Source organism: Lepus europaeus, chromosome 11 (assembly GCF_033115175.1).
Source record: "Lepus europaeus isolate LE1 chromosome 11, mLepTim1.pri, whole genome shotgun sequence".
In the NCBI taxonomy this organism is placed as follows: Eukaryota; Metazoa; Chordata; class Mammalia; order Lagomorpha; family Leporidae; genus Lepus; species Lepus europaeus.
In genome coordinates this window covers 116,647,836-116,671,612 of record NC_084837.1, presented here as the reverse complement: position 1 = coordinate 116,671,612, position 23,777 = coordinate 116,647,836, and the positions used below count along the sequence as shown (strand labels likewise).

General features: G+C 43.6%; 1 long non-coding RNA gene across 1 annotated transcript in view; it reads right to left on the bottom strand.

Moving 5' to 3' along the window:
• Window positions 1-1,752: 1,752 nt before the first annotated feature.
• The window catches only part of LOC133769693 (uncharacterized), a 110,010-nt gene continuing 87,985 nt past the window's right edge, over window positions 1,753-23,777 (bottom strand). Inside the window, exons 2-4 of the long non-coding RNA XR_009867224.1 lie at window positions 17,734-17,833; window positions 9,912-10,027; window positions 1,753-1,938 (exon numbers count right to left, since the gene is read on the bottom strand). This is a non-coding gene — a long non-coding RNA (uncharacterized LOC133769693). The remainder of the gene's footprint in view (window positions 1,939-9,911; window positions 10,028-17,733; window positions 17,834-23,777) is intronic.

The window sequence follows — 23,777 nt, the reverse complement described above, 5'->3', positions numbered from 1 at the left end:
CACAATGGCTGGAGCTGGGCCCATCCAAAGCCAGGAACCAGGAGCTTCTTCCCAGTCTCACACGTGGGTGGAGGGGCAGCATCTTCTGCTGCTTTCCCAGGCACAGCAGCAGGGAGCTGGATCAGAAGTGGAACAGCCAGGATTCCAACCCGTGCCCAAAGCAGGCGCTGGCACTGCAGGCGGCGGCTTAAACTACTGTACCACAGTGCGGGATTGATTTCATATTTATACCATTCCAGTGGTATAATTTACATATAATAAATGTACCCATTTTATTGGAAATTCAATGCATTTTGACATGCACTGGCAGGTATAGCACATGCATTGGCAAAGAAATGAAAAGTCCTGTAAATACCACCAAAATCCCCCAACAGTCATTCTCCCCCCCTCACTGCCCCACTGCAGCCCAGGCATCACTGATGTGCTTCATGCCCCTGTAGATTCGTTTACCTTACTCTAGAAGCTCACCTAAAGGTAGCATGTAGAACGTGTTTGAAGTCACCAGTTATGTGTTTAGTTACACAACACAAATGGACAGAAACAACAGGCCTGGGGCAAGGCTCGCCCAGTGGGGCCCTCCCTGGAGAGCCACCCTCCCAGGCCACTGTGTGGATTCCCTGCTCTCAGTGTCTTACAGAGTTTCCCCACTTAGCCTCGACTCCCCTAGAATTTTCTGCCAGTCTCCCACCAGAAGCCTCATGGTTTCCAGGATCCTGAAACCCACATGTGAGGAGAAAGGAGGACACCCCAGCTCCTAGGGAGGACTCCTTGCTCAGCTGTGTCAGGGGCTCCCAGCCCAGGGACCCAGAATACAGATTTCTGCTGAGATGGGGAGGGGCTGCTGCTTCGCTGAGCTGGGTGGGGGAGGCACGTGGGGTCCAAATGCTGCTTGGACAGACTTTGTGGCTGTCCGTCACACAGAGCACCTCACCTCTGCTCCAGAGCTGTCTGGTGCTGCCTCTCCTCCACCTCCCAGGTGTCCTGTGGAGCACACACATTCAGTCCCCACCCTCGGGGTCCTTCTCTGTGGAAATGGCTGCCAGGCCACTGCATGCAGCTGGTGAAAAGGGAAGGGAAAACGTGTTCAGTGGCTGTCCCAGCCCCAGGGACCAGGAGCAGTGAACTCGTGGGGACCAGTGAGACTTTTCTTGTTCCAGAGCCATCACATGGGGACAGAGAAAGTGCAAACACTCAGCATGGCCGAAGCCTGAAGAACAGCAGGAAAGCCCTGGGGCAGCACTCAGGGGTGTAGCTTTGCCCCAGGCTGCAGAAAACCCCTGAATACCTGCGATTCAAATGGAATAGGGATCCAAACTCAGTCAAGGCCTCAAAATCATTACTTCCATCTTTGTAAAAAATTAAAAAGACTTTTGGGAGGTGCAGTTGTAGTTTATAGAAAAACTATGCACAAAGGGAAGAGAGATCCCCTCACTCATGTGGATCCCCCACCCCACCCCAGCTTCCCTATAGGCTGCCAGCTTGCATCAGAGTGAACCATTTGCTACCACGGATGAGCCAATGGGAGACACTGTTACTAAGCCACAGCCAGGGTTTCCAGTGGGGCTCCCTCAGGTGATGTATATTCCATGAGGTTTGCAAACACCCAGATGCCAGGTATCCGTCCTGGTGGGGCAGACAGAACTGTCCCCTGCTGCTTGGGAGGTCCCTCTGCCCCTGCTTTCCCCCTGCATCCTTCTCCCTCTCCCGCCCCAGCCCTGACACCTGCGGATCTTCTTACCTTCCCCATCCTTGTGCCTTTTCCCAGTTGCCACACAGCTGGAATCAGAGTAAGCAGCCTTTTCAGATTGGCTTCTTTCACTCAGAAGGGGGCATTTACAATTTCTCCACATGTGCGGCTTGAGAGGGAATTCTTTTTACTGCCGGGTAACATCCCATCACGTGGAAGCACACATTGCACACCATCCTGGTGGCTTCCTCCTTTTGGGTAATAGTGAAGAAAGCTACTGTAAATAGCTGTGCACAGGTTTTGCATGGACACAACTCTTCAACTCCTCTAGATAAACACCAAACTACAATTGCTAGATTTATGTTTAGCTTTGTAACACACAGCCTGTCTTTCCATCTTCATTTTTGTGTTCCTGTTTTGATTCAACTTGTAGCCTCGGCGGAATACATCTACAAGCAATTTTTTTTTTATTTTTGACAGGCAGAGTGGACAGTGAGAGAGAGAGAGAGACACAGAGAAAGGTCTTCCTTTTGCCGTTGGTTCACCCTCTAATGGCCGCCGCGGTAGCGCGCTGCGGCCAGCGCACCGCGCTGTTCCGATGGCAGGAGCCAGGTGCTTATCCTGGTCTCCCATGGGGTGCAGAGCCCAAACACTTGGGCCATCCTCCACTGCACTCCCTGGCCACAGCAGAGAGCTGGCCTGGAAGAGGGGCAACCGGGACAGGATCGGTGCCCCGACCGGGACTAGAACCCGGTGTGCCGGCGCCGCAAGGAAGAGGATTAGCCTGTTGAGCCACGGCGCCGGCCTACAAGCAATTTTTTAAAGGTATGTAAATCAGGGGTTGTTGGTGATTTTTCTAAGAATATCTTTCTCTGGCTTTTATCCACAGAAATGGCTACACAGGAAAAGATGACTGCATATTCAGTCCTGGTGAATGAAGCTGTGGTCTAGGAAGCTGGGGCAATGGAATGGGGTTGGGGGGAAGGTGTCTTGGCAGGGAGAAAGCAGGTGCAAGAGAACAGCACACAGTGGACAAAGCCCCAAGAAAGGGAGGCTCAGGCTGCAGTGGTAGGTTTGGGAGACAGGCCCAGCCTCGATGCAGCAGTGTGTACAACCAGAGACCACATGGACAAGCATGGTCATAAATCACACCCTTTCCAAGTCTACCAGGGAAGAGACCAGTGGGCTGGAGGGGGCCGTGCTGCAGGAACCATGGCTGTGGCCATGGCTGTGGAGGATCCAGGCGGGCCAGTCTGCTCCCTGCACATGCCAGTTAGTCAGTCTCTCTCAAAAGTGGACAAAGGACCAGGCACAGCATTCTATTCCATGCAAAAGGCCACCATGGTCTGATAGGGGTGAACCACAACCCTCCTCTGCCAGGGCCATTCGGGGTTCCAGGTGCTTCTGGCTCTGCCAGGGCCAGGAGCCCTGGGTGCCAGCAGCCACCGAACCTGAGCAGAGTATTATTTTCTTTTTTACCAAAGAAACCTTTTTATTTTATTTATTTATTTATTTTTGGACAGGCAGAGTGGACAGTGAGAGAGAGAGACAGAGAGAAAGGTCTTCCTTTTGCCGTTGGTTCACCCTCCAATGGCCACTGCAGCTGGAGCACAGCGGCCGGTGCACCGTGCTGATATGAAGGCAGGATCAGGTGGTTATCCTGGTCTCCTATGGGGTGCATGGCTGAAGCACTTGGGCCATCCTCCACTGCACTCCCGGGCCACAGCAGAGAGCTGGCCTGGAAGAGGGGCAATCGGGACAGAATCCGGCGCCCCGACCGGGACTAGAAACCAGTGTGCCGGTGCCGCAAGGCAGAGGATTAGCCTATTGAGCCATGGCCCGGCCCCAAATAAACCTTTTAATTAAGGAATACAAACTTCATGCATTTCCTAAGCACAACTTTAGTAATATAGTGATTCTTCCCACCCTGCCCACCATGCCACCCACACTCCCACCCCTTCTCCTCCTCCCTCTCCCACTCAAGTCTCCACTAAGATCCACTTTTGATTAACTTTATACAATGAAGCCCAATTCTATACCAATTAAAGTGTTCAAAAACATGCACGAGGGAAAAAACAAAACAAAAATACTACAAAAACAAAAACCTGTTCTTCAACAGTTGAAAGAGGGCTGTTCAACGTCATTGAATCTCAAAGTTAATCTCACTTTTTTTTAGGAAATAAAGGTTAAGGAATCAATCAAGAATAATATATCTTTTGTGAGCAACAGACGTAACTATAACTCATGAGACATAAGAATATCCTCTACTTAATACATTAAAAGAAAGTAAGTCCTTGAGAACGAGTTTTCTCATTAATCAAGGAAGCCCCTAAGCAATTTATACATTCAATGCAATACCAATCAAGATACCAAAGACATTCTTCTCAGATCTGGAAAAAATAATGCTGAAATTCATATGGAGACACAGAAGACCTCGAATAGCCAAAGCAATCATGTACAGCAAAAACAAAGCCGGAGGCATCACAATCCCAGATTTCAGGGCATACTACAGGGCAGTTGTCATCAAAACAGCATGGTACTGGTGAAGAAACAGATGGACAGACCAATGGAACAGAATAGAAACACCAGAAATCAATCCAAACATCTACAGCCAACTTATATTTGATCAAAGATCCAAAACTAATCCCTGGAATAAGGACAGCCTATTCAATAAATGGTGCTGGGAAAATTGGATTTCCATGTGCAGAAGCTTGAAGCAAGACCCATACCTTTCACCTTACACAAAAATTCACTCAACGTGGATTAAAGACTTAAATCTACGACCCGAAACCATCAAATTATTAGAGAGCATTGGAGAAACCCTGCAAGATATAGGCACAGGCAAAGACTTCTTGGAAAAGACCCCAGGAGCACAGGCAGTCAAAACCAAAATTAACATTTGGGATTGCATCAAATTGAGAAGTTTCTGTACTGCAAAAGAAACAGTCAGGAAAGTGAAGAGGCAACCGACAGAATGGGAAAAAATATGTGCAAACTATACTACGGATAAAGGGTTGATAACCAGAATCTACAAAGAAATCAAGAAAATCCACAACAACAGAACAAACAACCCACTTAGGAGATGGGCCAAGGACCTCAAGAGACATTTTCGAAAGAAGAAATCCAAATGGCCAACAGACACATGAAAAAATGTTCAAGATCACTAGCAATCAGAGAAATGCAAATCAAAAACACAATGAGGTTTCACCTCACCCCGGTGAGAATGGCTCACATCCAGAAATCTACCAACTTCAGATGCTGGAGAGGATGTGGGGAAAAAGGGACACTAACCCACTGTTGGTGGGAATGCAAACTGGTTAGGCCACTATGGAAGTCAGTCTGGAGATTCCTCAGAAACCCGAACATAACCCTACCATACAACCCAGCCATCGCACTCCTTGGAATTTACCCAAAGGAAATTAATTTGGCTAATAAAAAAGCCATCTGCACATTAATATTTATTGCAGCTCAATTCACAATAGCTAAGACCTGGAACCAACCCAAATGCCCATCAACAGTAGGCTGGATAAAGAAATTATGGGACATGTACCCCATAGAATACTATACAGCAGTAAGGAATAATGAAACCCAGTCATTTGCAACAAGATGGAAGGATCTGGAAAGCATCATGCTGAGTGAATTAAGCCAGTCCCAAAGAGACAAATATCATTTGTTTTCCCTGATGGGCGACAACTGAACACCAAAGGGGAAACCTGTTGAAGTGAAATGGACACTATAAGAAACAATGACCTGCTCAGCTTTTGTCCTGACTCTAGATGTACAATGTAATACTTTATCCTTTTTAGTATTTGTTGTTGTTGTTGTTGTTCTAGTACTAGCAGTTGAACTCTGTAATTAACACACAATTATTCTTAGGTGTTTAAATTTTAACTGAAAAGTGATCCCTGTTAAATTTCAGAGTGGAAAAAGAGAGGGAGGAGATGCACAATTTGGGACATGCACAATCAGTCTTGTCCCAAATGATGGAGTTAGAAATGTGCCAGGGGATTCCAATACAATCCCATCATGGTGGCATGTACCAATGCCATCTCACTAGTCCAAGTGATCAATTTCAGTTCACATTCGATGGCCTGGATAGGTCTAAGAGTCAAAGGGATCACAGAAACAAGACAAGTGTCTGCTAATACTAACTGATAGAATCAAAAAGGGAGAGAAAGATCCAGCATGGGAAATGGGATACACAGCAGACTCAGAGAATGGCAGATGTCCTAAACAACACTCTGGCCTCAGAATCAGCCCTTAAGGCATTCAGACCTGGCTGAAGAGCCCATGAGAGGATTGTAGGCATGGAAAGCCAAGATACCATGGAAAAGAAAAAAATAAGAAGACCTAAATGAAAGATCTCTGCGAGTGAGATCCCAGTGGAAAGAACGGGGCCATCAAAGAAGGAGGTACCTTTCTCTGAAGGGAGGAGAGAACTTCCACTTTGACTATGACCCTATCAGAATAAGATCAAAGTCAGCGAACCCTAAAGGCTTCCATAGTCCTGGCAACTCATGACTAGAGCCTAGGGAGATTACTGACGCCATGAACAGGAGTGTCAAATTGTTAAGTCAGCAACAGAAGTCACTGTGTACTCACATCCCATGTGGGATCTGTCCTTAATGTGTGGTCTAATGTGCAGTGATGCTATAACTAGTACTGAAACAGTATTTTTACACTTTGTGTTTCTGCGTGGGTACAAACTGATGAGATCTTTACTAATCATATACTGAATCGATCTCCTGTATATAAAGATAATTGGAAATGGAAAAAAAAAACCTGGTGTTAAATTGGAAATGGCATAGAAAATTAATTAATTTTTAAAAAAATATTATGTAGGATCTCTGCCTTTAATGTGCAGTACACTCTTTTTTAATGCTATAACTAGTACTCCAACAGTATTTTTTTTCTCACTTTGTGTTGCTATATGGGGGCAAACTGTTGAAATCGTTACCTAGTTTATACTAAACTGATCTTTTGTATATAAAGAGAATTGAAAGTGAATCATGATGTGATTGGAAGGGGAGAGGGAGCGGGAAAGGGGAGGGTTGTGGGTGGGAGGGAAGTTTTGGGAGGGGGAAGCCATTGTAACCCATGAGCTGTACTTTGGAAATTTATATTCATTAAATAAAAGTTTAATAAAAAAAAGAAGAAAACAAGCTATGGAGTTGGACACTTAGGCAAAACTAAAACTCATGAGACATAAGAATAGCCTCCACTGAATACATTAAAAGAAAGTAAGTCCTTGAGAACGAGTTTTCTCATTAATCAAGGAAGCACCTAAGAAAACAAGCAATGCAGTTCGACACTTAAGCAAAACTAAAACTCATGAGACATAAGAATTTCCTCCACTGAATACAGTAAAAGAAAGTAAGTCCTTGAGAACTTAGTAGATTCTAGTGAATCTACTAAGAATGTAATTTTGTTTGGTTTTAAAAGGTATACAAGTTATCCCCAATTTGATGTCAGTTTTTCAATAAAGTTTTGATTATGGGAAAAACAACAAAAGCAATCTCCAGGCAGGTACAGAAAAAGTACTGTGCAGTGAGATAAGTGGGAGGCATCCATTATTCTCAAAAGAGCATTCTAGTAACCTTATGATGGACAGGAACTTATAAACACTTAACTTTATTCTGCAAAATCAAACTAAATTATGCTAAATAGAAGGAAATGCTCTATGCATGGGGAGTCAGTTTGGACCACTTAGTAAGTTTACACCCCTTGAAGTGCATCTGAACCAAGATTGGAAAGATGGGAAACATCTTAATTTTAAAAATAAAAAATTGAAGATGGCACTGTGAAATGGTAGCTTAAGTCTCTACCTGAAGCGCAAGCATCACATAAAGGCACCAGTTTGCATCCCAGATGCCCCCCTTCAATCCAGCTTTCTGCTTATGGCCTGGGAAACCAGCAGAAGGTAGCCCAAGTTCTTTGGCCCCTGCTCCCACGTGGGAGACCAAGAAGAATCTCCTGACTCCTGGCTTCGCATCAACTCAGCTCCAGCAAATGGGGCCATTTGGGGAGTGAACCATTGGATGGAAGACCTTTCTCTCTCTGCTTCTCTCTAGCCTTGCTTCTCAAGTAAATAAATAAAAAAAAGAACGGGGCCATCAAAGAAGGAGGTACCCTTCTCCGAAGCGGGGAGAGAACCTCCACTTTGACTATGACCCTATCAGAATAAGATCAAAGTCAGCGAACTCTAAAGGCTTCCATAGCCCTGGCAACTCATGACTAGAGCCTAGGGAGATTACTGACGCCATGAACAGGAGTGTCAAATTGTTAAGTCAGCAACAGAAGTCACTGTGTACTTATGTCCCATGTGGGATCTGTCCCTAATGTGTCGTCTAAAGCCAAGTGATGCTATGACTGGTACTGAAACAGTATTTTTATACTTTGCGTTTCTGTGTGGGCGCAGACTGATGAGGTCTTTGCTAATTATATACTGAAGTGATCTTTTGTATAGAAAGAGAATTGGAAATGAAAAAAAAAAAAAACAACCTGGTGTTAAAATGGAAATGGCATAGAAAATTAATTAATTTGAAAAAAAATTATGTAGGATCTCTGTCTTTAATGTGCTGTACATTGCTATTTAATGCTATAATTAGTAATCCAATGGTACTTTTTTCACTTGATGTTGCTATATGGGCAAAATGTTGAAATTTTTACCTAATATACACTAAACTGATCTTCTGTATACAAAGAGAATTGAAAATGAATCTTTACATGAATGGAAGGGGAAAGGGAGCGGGAAAGGGGAGGGTTGCGGGCAGGAGGGAAGTTATGGGAGGGGGGAAGCCATTGTAACCCATAAGCTATACTTTGGAAATTTATATTCATTAAATAAAAGTTTAATAAAAATAAATAAATAAATAAATCCCTTTAACCAATAAAAATAAAAAATAAAATAAAAGATCAAGCACATGATTTATAATTATTAAAAACTGGAAAAGTCAAAATACTATTCAATAAATCAATGTATAAACAAACTGTATATCCACATGATGGAATATACCCAGGAACAAAAAAGATAATTTAGCTATCAAGCATCCCTCCTTTCAAAAAAACCCAAACCAACAAGCTGAGTACATCTTTTTTTAAAATGTACTTATTTGGGGGCTGGCATAGCACAGTAGGTTAAGCCATCACCTGCCATGTTGGCATTCCATATGGAGCACTGAGTCAAGTCCCAGCTGCTCTGCTTCTGATCCAGCTCCCTACTAATGTGCCTGAGAAAGCTGCAGAGATGGATCAAGTACTTGGGCCCCTGCGCCCATGTGGGAGACCCAGATGGAGTCCCCGACTCCTGGCTTTGTTCTAGCCCAGCCCAGGTGTTTCAGCCATTTGGAGAGTAACCAGAAGATGGAAGATCTCTCTCTCTCCCTCATGCTCTCTCTCTCTCCCTCATGCGCTCTCTCTCTCTCTCTGCATCACTCTGCCTTTCCAATAAATAAAATATATCAAAGGCAGAGAGTTAGAAAGAGACAGAGACAAAGACATCTCTCATCTGCTGCTTCATTCAACACATTGTGGCAGCAGCAGGCACTGCACCAGGTCAAAGTCAGGAACCAGGAACTCAATCCAGGTCTCTCCCATGAACAGCCAATGACCCAGGTACTTGACCTGTGACCTCCCAAGATATGCATCAGCAAGAATCTGTAATCAGACTTGAGGCTGGAACTCATACCCAAGCACTCAATGAGGGGTGTTGGTGTCTCAAGCAGCACCCTACCCATTTCGCCACACAGATGCTCTGGGAGGAACAGGGTAGGAGATGGAGACACTGACATCCCATTAACCTATGAAGAAAAAAGTATACTACCTTTTTTCCACTCACTCAAATACTCCATCTTCCAATGCAATAAACAAACTCTTAGTATGAGAAGTATCAAGTAAGAAGGGAGAAAAATTAGCATGGGACCATAAGATTACATAGTTTAATGTAGGGAGATTCATCCTCCTCAAAAATGTGGGATGATGGATTCCTGGGGCATATGGAGGGCAGAGAGGGGAGCCCGGGTGTTTAAAGTGCCAGCACACTCACATCAGAGGGGGCAGTTATCAGGACACAGCTGGCCTTTGGCAAACACTATGGGAAAATAGTGCCTAATAAAATCAGGATATGTTTAAAGGTAATAACCCTTTTATACCTATGAAGTAGGTATGCAATACAAAAAAGAGGCATTACCCAGCAGTTGAAATGACAACTGAACATGTCACTCACTTCTAATAATTCTGAGACAACAGGCAGAACTTCAGGATTACAGATATCAAGGGAGTCGTCCCGGTATGCCTTCTTGTAACAGATACTACCCAAATCAGTATTGCTGAAAGAAGATCCTGTGAAAATGAGACAACAATTATAGCTTGCCCATTTGCATTCTCAGTTTATTTCATCCCAAAATCTTAGGTAATCAAATTAAGCATGCAGATCATAAATTTCAGAAAAACAAAACTATGGGAATGCTAATTATAACTAGAATTTACTAGGTACTTACTTCACATCAGGTACCACACAGAGTGCTTTACAACAGCTGACTTTCAGTATTGTATCACTTGCTTGCTACTACTTGAATCTACTACACTTCTAGAGAGTCCACACTCATGGACCGGTGATGTGGAGTTGGAGACTAAGCCACCACCTGCGACAACGGCATCCTATATAGGCACTTACTGGTTCATGTCCTGGCTGCTCCACTTCTTCCAGCTCCCTGTTAATGGCCTGGAAAGAGTAGCAGTATTTGAGACCCTGTCACCCAAAACTGGGAGACCTACATGAAGCTCCTGGATTCCAATTGGCCATGGAGGCCTTGTGGGGAGTGAACCAGCAGATGATAGATCTCTTTCACTGTCTCTACTTCTCTCTCTAACTCTTATATTCAAATACATAAATAAATCTTTTAAAGTTTTAAAATTGAAACCATTTTTAGTAGTTTATGAGCTTTCTAGTTATACTATTTCAACAATAATGTGTTCAATAATCAGCACATTACAAACAGATGACACAAGGGCTCTGGCAAGAACAAATGTCAGATAAACAATGCACTAAAAATCTCACTTAAAAAGATTGATAGGAATAAGAATCCTAATTCTCAAAAAGCATACAATCTTCCATTAGGAGATAATAATAAGCAACTATACTAAAAGGATACTTAACATACAGAAGGGAAAAAAGGCAAAACTAAGAAAAAATTCATTAAAAAGGTAGAACATGGGTCAGCACTGCTATGTAACAGTTGAAGACACTGCCTGCAAAGCTAGGATCCAATGTGGATTCTGGTTTGTGTCCTGACTGCTCCACTTCCAATCCAGCACCCTGCTAATGGCCTGGGAAGAATAGCTGAATATAGCCCAAGTGTTTGGACCCCTGCCACACAAAAGCGGGACACCTAGATGAAGCTCCTGGCTTGGCCTAGGCCAGCCCTGGCCATTGTAGCCATCTGAGGAGTGAACCAGCACTGTCTCTGTCTCTCTCAGTAATGCTGTCTTTCAAATAAATAAATCTTTAAAAGGAAAAATGAAAGCAGAATATGAACAATAGAGCTCTAAAGAAAACAGGCTTCAACACACATTCCAAACTTTAAGCTGCTTACAAGGTTACATTAAGACTGACTCTGGGGAGCTGGTGTTGTGGCTCAGTGGGTTAAAGCCATGGCCTGCAGCACTGGCATCCCATATGGGCACCAGTTCAAGTCCTGGCTGCTCCACTTCTGCTCCAACTCCCTGCTAATGGCCTGGAAAAGCATCACAAGATGGACCAGGTACTTGGTCTCCTGTGCCCATGTGGGAGTGAATTTCTTGGCTCCTGACTTCAGCTTGGCCCAGTCCTGGCTGTTGCAGCAATCTGGGGAATCAACTAGCAGAAGAAACATTCATACCTATCCCTATCTCTCTCTCTCTCTCTCTCTCTCTCTCTCTCTCTCTCTCTCTCTCTCTCTCATTAAAACTATGTCAGGGCCAGTGTTGTGGCATAGCAGACTAGGCCCACGCCTGCAGTGCTGACATCCGATATGGGTGCCACTTCAAGCCCCAGCTGCTCTACTTTCAATCCAGCTCTGCATTCAATGAGCCTGGGAAAGCAGCAGAGGACAGCCCAAGTGCTGACCCCTGCCACCCAAGTAGGAGACTTGGAAGAAGCTCCTGGCTCCTGGCTTTGGATCAGCTCAACTCTGGCTATTGCAACCATTTGGGGAGTGAAACATTGGATGTAAGACCTCCCTCTCCCTCTCCCTCTCCCTCTCCCTCTCCCTCTCCCCCTCTCTCAACATTTGAAGACCTCTGTTATAAACAGTTCCTAATGAAATCGTAAGATAACATGAGGATGTTCATTGCGCACAATTCACAATAGCTGAGATACAGAATCAACAAGATGTCCATCAACTATTGACTGGATAAAGAAATTATCTTTCCCTCTCTCTCTCCATAACTCTGCTGTTCAACTAAATAAGTGTTTAAAGGTAAATAAATATGGGGATGGCACTGTGGCTTAGCAGGTAAAGCTGCTGCCTATAGTTCCAGCATCCCCTATGGGTACCAGCTCCAATACTGGCTGTTCCACTTCCAATCCAGCTCTCTGCTATGGCCTGGGAAAGGAGAAGTGGGCCCAAGTCCTTGGACTCCTGCACCCATGTGGGAAACAAGGAAGAAGCTCCTGGCTTCTGGCTTTGGACAGGCACAGCTCCAGCCTTTGCGGCCATCTGGGGAGTGAACCAGTGGATGGAAGACAGCTCTTTCTCTCTCCCACTTCCTCTCCCTCTCTCCCTCTCTCTCAGACTCTGCATCTCTGTAACTCTGCCTTTCAAATAAATAAATAAATCTTTAAAAAAAGTAAACAAGAGGTCTCATAGTGGACCTGCAGAGAGTGAGAAATAAAGCCAGAAAGACGCTGTCTGCAAGAGTGATCACAAACTTACAAAAGCATAGCATGTGGAAGTAGGAATATTTGTGCTACAGAAATATCAGAACACAGTGAATTGTTTCAAGAGATTCTGCTTGAGCTGTAACAGGCTTACCTCATGGGAAAACATATACACGTCTACATTCCTGTACAGCGAGCAGTGACCAAGGCTGGAGTATGGCTCAACTCTCTGCGCAGCACAGACATGCAGGGCTATAAGACTACCTCTTACTAGAACAATGACCATAAAAGCCCTGCTTGACAGCTGTACCCTGGAACTCAAGCTTGGTTCAGATAAACAGAGAATGGGAGAGACAAACCTTGTACCCTGATGGTAGTCACACCAGCTTTAAGGTACAATAATAGCAGACAATAGCCAATATATCACATTAATAGTTACTTCACTGTCAGAATTATTACTACTTGAAAACGGATATTTATTGAATATCTTATACATATGAGTCACCACAAGGGTTACTTGATATGTATAACCTCATTAAATTCTCAAAACACAAAGAGGACATTATTTATACCTTTATAGGTATAAAAACAACTTCAGGGATTAGAAAATGAGCTCATGGCCAAAAACCCTGTAGGTAACAGGACTGGCCAACCCACTACTGTCTCCCATCCCACAGTGCAGCTTAAAGGGAATTAAGTCTCCATACAATGGGCAACAACAGGTCTCCGTATAGAACGCAATTTTCTCACTACAGGTCCCCCTGGGACCTTTACAATATTCGATAAAATACGTAAGTAATGCAGCACCAACAGCAGAATATTCCTCTCTGCCTGTAATGCTAGACACTTAACAAAAAAAATCATAAAGAAACAAACTTAATCTGTCAGGGAACATACGAGGAGGAGTATGCCATGGAACACTAATTCTCCTGGGTGTATTGTGAATTTACAATGTCTACCTGTTTTCCAACCATCACTGGTGAGGAAAGTGAAAGACAGAAAGGGTGAGCTTTGCAGAATAGCAAAATGGCTTACAATTCATCTATTAAAGTGTACCAGAGGGGCCAGTGTTGTGGCAGGGTGTACTACGTCACTGCCAAAGATGACAGCACCCCATATGAGCACTGGTTCAAATCCTGGCTACTCCATTTCTGATCCAGTTCCCTGCTAATGTGCCTGGGAAAGCAGTGGAAGATGGCCCAAGTGCTTGGGCCCAGGCTACCCAAAACATCGGAGATGCAAATGAAGTTCCTGGCTCCTACCTCTGGCTTTGCTGAACTCCAGTCTTTATAGTCATTTGGGAAATGAACCACTACATGGAAGATCTTTCTTTCTCCCTGCCTCCCTCTAATTCTGCCTTTTAAATAAATAAATAAAGCTGAGAAAAGGATTGGCATCAATTGAAATGCCTATTTTCCAAAATTTTAATTCTGAAACCAAAAAAAAAACTTGATTTCTGATCAAAAGATAATGCAACTAAACTTTGTTTTAAAAGAAAAACATATGCATATCTTGTTCCTTCTAAAATCAAATAGGCTAGATCTGCAATTAGTGGAATTTATAATCAAAGGCAATAGAAATTAAAAACTTAAAAACATAGTTTGTTAAAGCAGGAATGAAGACACATAATGTTTCCAGAAAGAATATCTTTTAATTAATTCATTAGTTAATTAATAAGTATAGGTATGTGTATACATTCGGCCTTCTACCTGTAACCTTCACTGAACGCTAAAAGAAAAACATGTTTTTTTCCCTTTTTGGTTTTCTTTAAGATTTATTCATTTTCATTCATTTAAAGGCCGTGTTATACAGGGAGAAGGAGGAGGAGGAGGAAGAGGAGAAGGAAGAGGAGGAGGAGGAGGAGGAGGAGGAGGAGGAAGGGAGGGAGGGAGGGAGGGAGGGAGAGAGGGAGAGAATGTTCCACCAGCTGGTTCACTTCCCAAATGGAAGCAATAGCTGGACCTCAGCCCGTCCAAAGCTAGGAGCCAGGAGCTTCTTCTAGGTCTCCCACTTGTACCATCAGCCTCTGCTTCCCAAGGTATGTTAGCACATAGCTAGGTTGAAAGTGGAGCAGTCAGGACTTGAACCAGAAGCCATATGGGATGACAGCATGACATGAGGAGGTTAAACCTGCAATACCACAATGCCAGCCCCACTGTGTTTTTTTCTTTTAAGATGTATTTATTTGAAAGGCAGATTACATAGGAGGAGAGAGAAAGTTAGATAAAGACTTCCACCTGCTGATTCACTCCCAAGATGCCTCCAACAAGCTGAAGCCAGGAGCCAGGAGCCAGGAGCTTCTTCTGGGTCTGCCATGTTGGTGCAGGGGCCCAAGTACTTGGGCCATCATTCTCTGCTTCCCCAGGCACATAAGCTGGGAACTGGATCAGAAGTGGAGCAGTCAGTACTGGAACCAGCGCTCCGATGTGAGACGCTGGCGTAACAATTGGCAGCTAAACCCCCTGAGCCACAACCAAACTCCAGATTTCTCAAGTTGTACCAATAATCAGCTGATTTTTTGGTGATACTACTTCATAAAAAAAGAAAATATCAGGGACCAGCATTGTGGCACAGTGGGTTAAACTGCTGCTTGTGATCATGGCGCCCCATATAGGCACAGTTGTTCAACTCCTAGCTGATCTGTTTTCCATTCAGTTTCCTGCTAATGCTCCTGGGAAAGCAGTGAAGCATGGCCCAAGTGCTTAGGACCCAGCCACACATGTGGGAAACCCAGATGGAGCTCCTGGCCCCTGGCTTCAGCCTGGCACAGCCCAGGCAGATGAGGCCTTCTAAGGAGTGAACCAATAGATGGAAGATATGTCTCTCTCTCTGTGTGTCTCTCACTCTCTTCTCCCCTTTTTTCTCTGTCATTCTGCCTTTCAAATAAGTAAATATTTTAAAAATATTTTAATCATCTAAATATAATGCAAGTAGTTTAAATGGGAGTGAAAATTCGGAAGCTGAATTAACTATATTTTTAAATCTACTAAATTCTATAAAAATTTACAGAAAGTGTAAATATGAATAATTGAAATTCTTGATACACAATTGTATTTAAAAACATTTGTGAAAAATAGAATTAAAAGACAAGCTTATTTTGGTGCAAAAACATTTGAAATCTATGCATCATATTTTCCTAATATACATTTTTCATTCATTTTTTTGAAGACTCCTCATATGCATGGATTTCTAAATTTTCTTGGGGGCTGGTGCTGTGGCATATTGGGTAAATCTGCCCCTAGGCAACAGTTCAAGTCCCAGCTGCTCCACCTCCAATCCAGTTCCCTGCTAGTGAACCTGGGAAAGCTGCGGGAGATGACTCAAGTGCTTGGGCCCCCAGCACCCATGTCAGCAACCTGGAAAGAATCTCCTGGCTTCGATCTAGCCCAGCTCGGCCATGTGGCCATTTAGGGAGTCAACCAGCAGATGGAAGATCTCTCTCTCAGTCTCCCTCTCTCTCTCTCTCTCTGACTCTGACTCTCAAATAAATGAATATATCTTTAAATAATAAGAATAATAAATAAATATTCTTGCTCCAAAATAAACTTTTCTTTTCATTCCATTTTCAATAAACTTTTTGAAGTACTATCACTAATACAAAGGCAGGTTACTTTATATTAATAGAGTCAAAATTAAAAAATAAATAGCAGGCCAATGTGGCATAGTAGGTTAAACCTGTGCCTGTGATGCCGGCATCCCATGTGAGCACCATTTTGTGTCCCAGCTACTCCATTTCCAATCCAGCTCCAGGCTAATGGCCTAAGAGAGCAGTGGATGGTGGCCCAAGGGCCTGGGCCTCCTGACACACATAAGAGAGACCTGGAAGAAGCTCCTGACTTCAGCCTGGCCCAGCAAGGCCACTGCTGCCATTTGGGAAGTGAATCAGCAGGTAAGTGATTTCTCTCTCTCTCTCTCTCTCTCTCTCTCTCCCTCTCTCTCTCTTTAACTCTCTCTCTAACTCTAACTCTGCCTTTCAAATAAATAAATATTTTTTTAAAAGGGAAGAAAGAAATAGGACACTGTGTATCTTGGAAAAACTCTAAGAACTTTTAAAACCCTAAATATACACTCAAATCTTTGAGTCATTAAAGTATCAATTAATTACAAAGGATTTCCAGGTATTACATCTTGTTTCAAATAATTAAAAAAGAGAGAGAACTATTATTTAAACAGTCCAACATACCAGTTCCATTACTACTGACTTCACAATTCTTATGAATATGGCTCACAATAAAACTAGACAACATCACTTCATGATAAGTTGTGAATTACTCCTGACTGTGGAAGCTCAACAGTAAATGCTGCGTTCTGAAGAAAGATCCAAGCTTTCTGAGCCATTTGCCTTTGATGAACTTCATGCTGCACATTTGAGAGGACTGTTAATTAAATTACATAGCCATGCTCAAGCTCAACATAATAATATCAGGCAGAGGTGTGTATCCCAGACTTCAAAACATGCAAACCAGTTTCCAAGTACTCTCTTACATAGAAAGACACTAATCATCAGTAACACTTGTCACCTTAGGGTTGTGAAAGGCAAATCATAAGTCATTTTTCTAACATTGAACATGAATAAACAGCTTATAATTTTCTTAAACAAAACTACAAAATACAAAAATCAAAATGTATATATATATACAATTATTTTGATATGATGATGGTGATACTAATTTTTATATTTGAAAGTTGTATCACAGAAATTTTTAGATTGCATGTATGAAAGTGCTAGTTGGCCAGCGCCATGGCTCACTAGGCTAATCCTCCACCTGCGGTGCCGGCACACCGGGTTCTAGTCCCGGTTGGGGTGCCAGATTATGTGCCAGTTGCTCCTCTTCCAGTCCAGCTCTCTGCTGTGGCCTGGTAAGGCAGTGGAGGATGGCCCAAGTGCTTGGGCCCTGCACCTGCATGGGAGACCAGGATGAAGCACCTGGCTCCTGGCTTTGGATCAGCGCAGTGTGCCGGCTGCAAAGCACCAGCCACAGCGGCCATTGGGGTGTGAACCAATGGAAAATGAAGACCTTTCTCTATCTCTCTGTCTCGCTGTCTACTCTGCCTGTCAAAAAAAAAAGAAAAGAGAAAGAAAGTGCTAGTTAATACCTATCACTAGATATGGGAAACGAAGTACTAGTAAAAAAGCTAAAGTTGAACAGTGCCCTATATTTCAGAATGCCATGAACTCCCTTCTCACCTGATTGAGATAGTGATACTCTTCTGGCTGTTTAAGGTGGAATGCTAAACTCTCTTTTTCACTTGCGCCTGCCAGGAGGTAACAGAATACATGGTAGTTCCTGTTGGAAACAAAAGATAGCTTTATAATGAGCATGAATTACGTTATCATTTAACAGTAAAATTCATCACCTTTGTTTCATTTTCTTAAGAAAAACATAGTAAGTTCAGTAAGATTACCTGCAAAATAAAATAACCTTTTTTAGATATGGAACACATAGTATAGGATAAAGTCAACAAAACAGGAACGTTAGGACCTCTGAAAAACCTCTCATCCATAGCACCAAGGGAAACCTGGCAAATTTACCAAAAGTAACTTTTTTTTTAAAATTGTAGAAATCAGCCAAAAGCTTGCAGTCTTCCAGTGAGTGTAAGTTTAGTCAATAAAAATAGCTGGGGCTGGCGCTGTGGCATAGCAAGAAAGATACCGCCTACAGTGCTGGAACCTCATATGGATGCTGGTTTGAATCCCAGCTGCTTCACTTCTGATCCAGTTCTCTGCTACAGCCTGGTAAAGATGGCCCAAGCCCTTGGACCCCTGCACCCGTGGAGAGACCAGGAAGAAGCTCCTGGCTCCAGGCTTCAGATTGGCCCAGCTCTGGCCATTGAGGCCATTTGGGGAGTGAACCAGTGGATAGAAGATCTCCCTCTCTCCCTCTGCCTCTGTGTCTCCAATAAATAAATAAATCTTTAAAAAGAAAGAAAAAGAAAAACAGCTCAATCTTTTGCAGCATTTTATTTGTCCTACTCTATGCCCTGCTCACCAACTCCACAGGTGCCTTGGACACCAATGGCCTACAATGGTGGACACCAGAAAACGGGCAGCCACCAGAAGGGGCAGGGCAGGCTGAGAGATTGTTCAGAGCCTCAGTCCGTAAGACGTCCCATTACCTCACTGTCCGCTGCCCCCCTGAAAGAAACTATATTTAAGACGGACTTTACGTGACCTGATTCAAAGTTCCCATGATGCGAAAATCTTCCACAGATACATCTGTAGCACACTCCAGCTGTCTGAAGCAGTGGGTAGAAGTCAAGGCAAGTCACAAGCTAATCAAAAAGCTTAAAAGGAAAAGCTGGTGAACGTGATCTCTAGAAGGCTTTAGACAGCTGGCTGGGAATGTGGGAGATGACAGCCCACCGACATGAATGAGGAAACACACAAGCAAGGACTGCATGCCCTTGCAAAGACCAGATGAGGCAGTACACGCTCCCCACTGGCTAAATCTGAAGCTCAGCACAAGCAGGAAATAAAGACTGCACTGTAAATAAAGTAAATCTTTAAAGGGCGGGGGGTGGGGGGAGGTAGCATTGTGGTGTAGCAGAGTAGGCTGCCGCCTGCAGCACCAACATTCCCTGTGGGTGCAAGTTCAAATCTGGGCCACTCCACTTCCAATCTAGCTACTTGCTTAGCATACCTGGTAAGGCAGTGAATGATGCCCCAAGTGCTAGTGCCCCTGCCACCCATGTGAGAGACACAGAGGAAGCTCCTGGCTCCTGAATTCTGCCGGGCCCATACCCAGCCATTGCAGCAATTTATGGAGTGAACCAGCAGATGTAGGACCCCACCCCCATAACTCTATGTTTCAAATAAATAAAATACACAGCTCAATTCACAATAGCGAAGATGTGGAATCAACCCAAATGTCCGTTCAATTGTAGACTGAATAAAGAAATTATGTGATACGTACACCATTGAATACTACACATTATTTCAAAAAAATGAAATCCTGTCATTTGCAACAAAATGGATGCAACTAGAAAACATTACACTTACATAAATAAGCCAGTCCCAGAAAGACAAACACTGTATATTCTCATTGATCTGTGATAACTATGAATAACTAAAAGATAATCTATAGGGGCCAGCACTGTGGTATAGACAGTAAAGCTGCCAGTTGCAATGCTGCCATTCTATATGGGTGCCAGTTCAAGTCTCAGCTGCTCCAGTTCCAATCCAGCTCTCTGCTATGGCTTGCGAAAGCAGCAGAAGATGGCACAAGTCCTTGGGTCTCTGCACCCACGTGGGAGACCTGGAAAAAGCTCCTGGCTCCTGTCTTTGGATCAGTGCAACTCTGGTCATCTACAGCAGTAAAACGAACACTTTGACCTGCGATAACTTTGAACAACAGCCCTTGTCTCAACTGTTGAGGAACAGGGTTTCATTTATACTATATATATATATATATATATATATATATATATATATATATAATATACACATATTATACATATACACGTGTGTTTGTGTGTGTGTGTGTATATATATATATATATAATACTATTTGTTGAACTCATCACCTAGCAAAGGACTAATCTTAATGTGTATAAAGTAGGTTCAAAATAAATCTTAATAAGATATAAGAAAAGGAATCAGAGGGGGAGTCTATACACCAGTGCTGGAGAGGAAGGTGGGACAAGCCAGCCCCCACCACCGCGGCAGCAGCCTGCAGCCGCCACCACTCCCCCAATCCCCCCTGGAACAGATAGGTGAGACACGCACGAATGAGTAGGGGAGGAAATAAAAATCAAAACAAAGTGGGTCGGTGCCATGGCTTAACAGGCTAATCCTCCGCCTTGCAGTGCTGGCACACCGGGTTCTAGTCCCAGTTGGGGCGCCAGATTCTATCCTGGTTGCCCCTCTTCCAGGCCAGCTCTCTGCTATGGCCCGGGAAGGCAGTGGAGGATGGCCCAAGTGCTTGGGCCCTGCACCTGCATGGGAGACCAGGAGAAGCACCTGGCTCCTGGCTTCGGATCAGCATGATGAACCAGCTGCAGCGGCCACTGGAGGGTGAAGCAACAGCAAAAAGGAAGACCTTTCTCTCTGTCTCTCTCTCACTATCTACTCTGCCTGTCCAAAAAAAACAAAAACAAACAAAATAAAAAAACAAAGTGAACAGTGCCCACAGGAAGAGGGCACAATCCAGGGGGACCAACTGAGGGCTTGAACAAGCCAGGATTGTTTGGTGTCTCTGACCTCCCCGCAATGAGAGCTGCAGTGGGCAGAAAGCAGCCTTCTTGTTTGTTTACATTCGGGCATAAAGGAGACCTGCCTCTGCTCCAAGGAAGGAAACTTCAGGGGCGGAGTCCAAAGGTGGATAGGAGCTACTCATCACTCCTCATGCAGGGTGCACAGTGAGGGAGAGCAGCTGACCAATGAGGCCCAGGCACAGACAGGCATGTCAGATCGAACAAAGGAACAGGGAAACCGGCCCCAAGGGGCAGAGCTTGGCACCTCATAGCCATGACACCAGCCCACTCAAGTTACCAAAAAAAATTAAATAAAAATAAATAATAAATAAATAAATAAACAAACTCTAGAAGGTAGAGCAGCCTGCTTACACTGGATATTGGTACAGAGCCACAGCAGCCCATAGCAGAGGGAAATCAACCTGAAAAACAAGATAAACAGAAATGCCGAAGAGGGGGGCACGGAGCCAAGATGGCGGATAGTGAGGACGTGCGCCGTAGTTTGGGAAAATAAAGTTTCATAAAAGTGGAATTACTGTAGCCTCAGGAAAAGATTCAAGAAAAAAACTGCAGAGGAAACGCTTCCGGATCTAGTGGATGTGACACAGAGAACCTACCGGGAGCCCACTGCTTGGAAACCCAACCGCGGGAGCCGAGCCTCAGAATCTCCCCAGCGCGGGAACGGAGCTGGAGGTAAGACAAAGGCGTCAAAAACCCGAGACATTGGGGGGGGGGGAAGCAGAGGCCTCTCTATTCACTCACCTAGCAAAACAAAAAGCAGGAGCCATTTTACATATCTAAAGCGCAACCAAGGAGTTCACAAACTCTGTAACTTGAGAACACATTGAGGGCTGCATAAACTCCTTGTGTGGTCCCAGGGGTAGATCAAACGAATACTCACAGAGGCCAGATTTCAACTACCCTGAATTCCACTCACCTGTACCGAATAACTTCCCAACTTAGTCAAAAAAAAAGAAAAGAGAGAGAGAGAACAATCCAGCAAGGAGCAAGAGAGAGAACAATCTGGGTGAGTCGCTTTTTGCACAGCCTTAAACCCGAAGAATCAAGCAGAGCTCTCTGGCCACACCCATCACAGCCTCTAAGGATCCATCAAAGCAGACAGCCCACTTAGAGGCATAGTATAACGAGAAAAAAAACACCACAGCCAAAAAAAAGAAAACCATAAATTACCTCCAACATGCCAAACAACAAAAATAGAAACCGAGGTAACAAGAGCAAGGAAGACACTATGATGCCCCCAAATGAACAAGACACCCCAATCCAAGATTATGAAGATGAAGAGATAGAGGAAATGCAAGAAGCAGATCTCAAAAAATTGATAAGAACATTAAGAAGTTCTCAAAAACAAATTCTTGAACTACAGAAATCCTTAATGGACAAGATAGAAAATCTCTCTCGTGAAAATGAAATATTAAGGAGGAATCAAAATGAAATGAAACAACTAGTAGAACATGAAACTGTGATAGTGACAAAAAATCACAATGAAATGAAGAACTCAAAGGATCAAATCACAAACACATCAGAGAGCCTTAAAAACAGAATGGGTGAAGCAGAAGAGAGAATATCGGAATTAGAAGACAGAGAACAGGAAAGGAAACAGTCAAATCAAAGAAAAGAAGAAGAACTCAGAAATCTAAAAAATACTGTCAGGAATCTACAGGATACTATTAAAAAACCCAACATTCGGGTTCTAGGAGTTCCTGAAGGCACGGAGAGGGAGAAAGGATTAGAAGGCCTTTTTAGTGAGATACTATCAGAAAATTTCCCAGGTTTGGAGAAGGACAGAGACATCCTAGTACAGGATGCCCACAGAACCCCTAATAAACATGACAAAAGGAGAGCCTCACCACGAAATGTTGTAATCAAACTCACCACAGTGAAACACAAAGAAAAGATCCTAAAATGTGCAAGAGAGAAACGCCAGATTACTCTCAGAGGATCTCCAATTAGACTCACAGCTGACTTCTCATCAGAAACCCTACAAGCTAGGAGAGAATGGCGAGATATAGCCCAGGTACTAAGAGAGAACAACTGCCAGCCCAGAATATTATATCCTGCAAATCTCTCATTTATGAATGAAGGTGAAATAAAGACCTTTCACAGCAAACAGAAATTGAAAGAATTTGTCGCCACTCGTCCAGCCCTGCAAAAGATGCTTAAAGATGTGTTACATACAGAAACACAGAAACACGGTCACCAATATGAAAGAAGATAAAGGAAGGAAACCTCACAGCAAAAGATCACAGGAGTCTCAAACCATATATTAGAAAAAATCTTTGGCAAATGACAGGGAAAAGTTACTCCTTCTCAATAGTCACAATGAATGTTAATGGCTTGAACTGTCCAGTTAAAAGACACCGATTGGCTGATTGGGTTAAGGAACAAAACCCATCTTTTTGCTGCTTTCAAGAAACTCATCTTTCCAACAATGATGCATACAGACTGAAAGTGAAAGGCTGGAGAAAGATATACCATGCCAACAGAAATGAAAAAAGAGCGGGCGTAGCCATCTTAATATCGGACAACATAAACTTTACCACAAAAACTGTTAGGAGAGACAAAGAGGGGCACTATATACTGATTAAGGGATCCATTCAACAGCAAGATATAACGATTAAAAATGTATATGCACCTAATTACAGGGCACCAGCTTATTTAAAAGACTTGTTAAGGGACTTAAAGGGAGACTTAGACCCCAGTACAATAGTGCTGGGGGACGTCAATACTCCACTCTCAGAGATAGACAGATCAACAGGACAGAAGATCAACAAGGAGACAGTAGATTTAAATGACACTATAGCCCAAATGGATCTAACAGATATCTACAGAACATTTCATCCTACATCTAAGGACTTTACATTCTTCTCAGCAGTACATGGAACCTTCTCTAGGATTGACCACATACTAGGCCATAAAGCAAATCTCAGCAAATTCAAAAGAATTAGAATAATACCATGCAGCTTCTCAGACCATAAAGGAATGAAGTTGGAAATTAGCAACTCGGGAATCCCTAGAGCA